This window comes from Pantherophis guttatus, chromosome 1, assembly GCF_059756535.1.
Source record: "Pantherophis guttatus breed Tessera chromosome 1, ASM5975653v1, whole genome shotgun sequence".
NCBI lineage: Eukaryota > Metazoa > Chordata > Lepidosauria > Squamata > Colubridae > Pantherophis > Pantherophis guttatus.
This window is the reverse complement of record NC_142063.1, coordinates 290686612-290690683: the sequence shown is the minus strand read 5'-3', so window position 1 is coordinate 290690683 and position 4072 is coordinate 290686612. Positions and strand designations below refer to the sequence as shown.

Below are 4072 nucleotides of genomic sequence, written 5' to 3'. Positions count from 1 at the left end.
TAGTTGTCTTTCCTTCCTGGTGTCTACTGGTGTCTACAATGGGGCATTAAATAAGTCAAGATGTTGATCACCGCAATGCAATTGAGGCCTCAATGTTAACTTTTTTTGCTTCCCCAGTAGACTTCCTTCCTTCCTTCCTTCCTTCCTTCCTTCCTTCCTTCCTTCCTTCCTTCCTTCCTTCCTTCCTTCCTTCCTTCCTTCCTTCCTTCCTTCCCCTCCCCTCCCCTCCCCTCCCCTTCCCTCAACAGTGTTATACAATTCATACTGTATTATTTGTGCTTTCAAAATTTAGTGTTATGAGATCTCCAACTGGACTGTTCTTTTATCAGGGGCGCCACTGCAATCCCAAAAAAGAGGGGTGGAGAACCAGGAAATGTTTTCTGTTTCTAGTCATGATTCACAGAGGAAGCTGTTGTCTATGTGTGGAGAGCTAATACTGACACCTGCAACCAGACCAGCTGCCAGGCCAGTTGGCAGAATATTTTAAGGATCAATATGAACTTTAAGCATCGTTGCCAGAGTTTATTGTGCTCTTAAAAAAAGGAAAAAATCGACACTAAATTCGAATGAGAAAGTCTGGGGAGTGGGAGAGTTTTAAGTATTTGTTCACTCCTATCGCCCGAAAGGTGGAATTGAACCACTCTGTCGCTAGACAGCTACAGGTTTGAAGCCTGCACCCCAGACCACTGAGGATCATCCGGGCAAGAAAACATATTACTGTTGATACTATATAAAGCTCTTAAACTGTAAACCTTTTAGGATATAGTGAGATAAGTTGATGAAAAGTAGAATGTGCTAAAGTTTAGAAAATATTCTGTTATTTAGTTATAATTTTATGATGCATAGTCGTACTCGGGTCTCTTTTAATATTAATGTGCATTAGATAGATAGATATTTCTCTCATGCAATGGGGATATGCAAATATTGCTGACGCTGATTGGCCTGCTGCTACTGCGGGCGTGCTTTAGTAGAGCGGGTTTACAGAAGCAAGGCTTTTTTCCCCCTGCAGCTCGCTTGTGACGCTTTGTTTGGCTGATTAATTCTTTTCAACGTACCGAAGCGTCAATCCTACCTCGCAAGTTTGGGATTAATAGAACTGCGCGGCCCCCTTTTTATGGCATGGGAATCTGCTGGGGAGGGGAGACTCGGGAAGCAAGCGCGGCTTCCTTTGCCTTTGTCTAAGGGCCAACTCTGCTGCAAAAGAATCGCCTTTCTTGGCGGAAAGACGTGGGTAAGAGGTTTCCGCCAAGGGGAGTGCACTTTGTATTTGCTCAGAGGCAAGCGTCCAGGGCCAACCTCACCAATTCGGATGGTCCGGCCAGTTTCCAGCTTCTCCGGCTGATTGCACCGGTTCAAGAGCGATACGGACCACTGTTGTCGCCAAGAAAAAGTCGATTTCGCAGACCACTCCCAAACCAAAATCTGCTTATTTTACCTCAGAACAGAAGATTTACATCCTGCAGGGGGGGGGGGGGAAATCACAGATGAAATGGCCAGTTTGAGAGGTTTCTGTAGTTCTGCGATTGGCATTGCCTTAATTCTGCTTATTATTTAGTTCCTATAAGCCTCTGAAAACTTCTGAATAAACCAAGCACCCTTGTTAGATAGATAGATAGATAGATAGATAGATAGATAGATAGATAGATAGATAGATAGATAGATAGATAGATAGATAGATAGATAGATAGATGATAGATAGATAGATGATAGATAGATAGATGATAGGCAGGCAGACAGACTCCTTTAGCCTGGGTTCATATCTAAGTGTTAACACATAGGAAACTGATCAACTATCTGAATTATCTCACTGTGTGGGTTTTGATGGCACCCTGATCTGACCATATAGACCAGGTCTGCACAGTGTCCTTCTAGGTAATGTGGTTGGCTACTTTGACAATATCTAGTTGGCCCTGAAGGCAGCTGAACAGACTTGGACCTGGTTAGGACTGGATAGGAGACCACCTGGAAATCCAAAGTGATAATCACATGCACATAACTGCCAAGAAAATTCATGGGTTTGTCCACATAATTTGTTGTTAGTTGCAAAATCGTGTCCGACCCATCGTGACCCCATGGGCAACGTTCCTCCAGGCCTTCCTGTCCGCTACCATCCTCTGGAGTCCATTTAAGCTCACGCCGACTACTTCAGTGACTCCATCCAGCCACCTCATTCTCTGTCATCGCCTTCTTCTTTTGCCCTCAATCGTTCCCAACATTAGGTTCTTCTCCAGTGGTCCACATAATACACAAGAATCAAATTTAGCTCAAAGAAGACCAGCTTTATTTGATGTATAGCTCATCATGTGAATGATTTTATCAATCATTAGTCATTGCTAATGAGGCAGAGACTGTAATCCTTGGTATGCTGACATAAAAATTAATTTCCATCAAAATGAATGGGATTTACTTCAGACAATATAGACACCACCAGAAACCATGCATTGTTTACCATTTGTTCTCTTTCAGATTCCAAGCAATAAACAAATCCTCTGTTCTTTTTGTTCTTGCTCTGGATCCAGATTTCTGATTTTTGACATGCACTTAGGCATAGCCTGGTTCCTCTTGAAGTGGCCACTCAGCTAAGCTAAAGTCTAGTGGAACAATATGGAAGGAAAACAACTTGAGCTACACTCAAGCCTACTCTGAAACAAGTTGGTGTAACTAATATCATTTTGGGAATAGTTCCAGGAAAACTATTTGGGAAAATTAATCTCTTTAAGAAGAGATTGGACAACCATTTGTCTGAAATAGTATAGGGTAGGGGTATCAGACTCGTGGCCCGTGGGCCGGATGAGTCATGCGCTGGCCATCCTCAGTTTAGCAAAGGGGGGGAAAGTTGCAATACGTCACATGGCTGTACTTCCTGAGAATGCTCAGGAAGATAAATCTATTTCAGCATCTACTTCGGTCCTACTATCGCAGCACCATTGAGAGTGTCCTGACATACGGCATTCTTGCATGGTATGGGAGCAGCTCTGGAGCAGACAAAAAAGCTCTACAGAGAATTATTAAAACTGCCCAGAATATCATCAGGCTCCAGCTACCAGCCCTAGATGATATCTTTGAATCTCGCTGTTTGAGGAAGTTGCATAACATTCTCAGAGACTCTTCCTATGCTGCTTACAATCTTTTTGAACTGTTGCCTTTTGGCAGAAGATACAGAACAATTAAAACTCAGACCACATGTTTTCTGACTAGTTTTTATCCCAGAGCTATAATTGCACTCAACAATGAACTAAAGTCAGTGAGCTGTTGGACAGCATTACTTGGTCTGTTGTTTGGGTGGTTTAGGGGTGGGGAATTTGTGGTGGGTGGGAGTGTGTTTGTGGATTGTTATGTGTGTTGGACCTGGTCTTTGGGTGTTAAGTGAATTTTGTTGTATGCGTATACTGTGTATACACATAGAATGATAATAAAGTTATTATGATGACAACGTGATGCCACGAGTTTGACACTCCTGGTATAGGGTTTTTTTGTTTGAGTAGGGGGTTGGACTAGAAGACCTCCAAGGCCCCTTCCAACCCTGTTAGACTGTTATCAAGAAAATCTGCTATTTTTAATGGCATGCCAGCCTCTTGCTTTGGGGGATTATAATTTTTTCTTGCTGGGTACTCAAAGCCAGTTCTGGTTCAATTTCGCTAGATTAGAATATTGACCTATTGATAGGTTTGTGGCTGGAATGGTGCTATTGACCAGCCCCTATTGCATTGGGGTTGCTATAGCTGTATCACCCGATGCAGATCTATGCCTCACTACCCTGCATTGATTTAGCACAGGGTTCTCCAAAGTTGGCAACCATAAGACTTGTAGACTTCAACTCCCAGAATTCCTCAGCCAGCATGAATTCCTCAGCCAGACATCCTGTCCTTTGCTGCTCCCCCTCTTTTGTCACAAAGAAATTCTAGAAAGAAAAGATGTCTGGTGTCAGGATGGCTTTCTGACAGACTCAGAAAGCTACAGGAGAGAGAACCAAGAAACTCTGATAACAAGCTCAAAACTTTTCCCCCGCTCCCCCTTTTCCTTGTTGTTCTTGTACAGCACACAATGCCAATAAAGCTTTGCTGAACTGAAT

The 4072-nt window shown here is 43.1% G+C and overlaps 1 non-coding gene across 1 annotated transcript; it reads right to left on the bottom strand.

The window, feature by feature from the left end:
* Positions 1-616: 616 nt before the first annotated feature.
* TRNASTOP-UCA (transfer RNA opal suppressor (anticodon UCA)) lies at positions 617-703 on the bottom strand. Its single transcript has one exon. It is a non-coding gene; the product is annotated as a tRNA-Sec (tRNA).
* Positions 704-4072: the final 3369 nt, after the last annotated feature.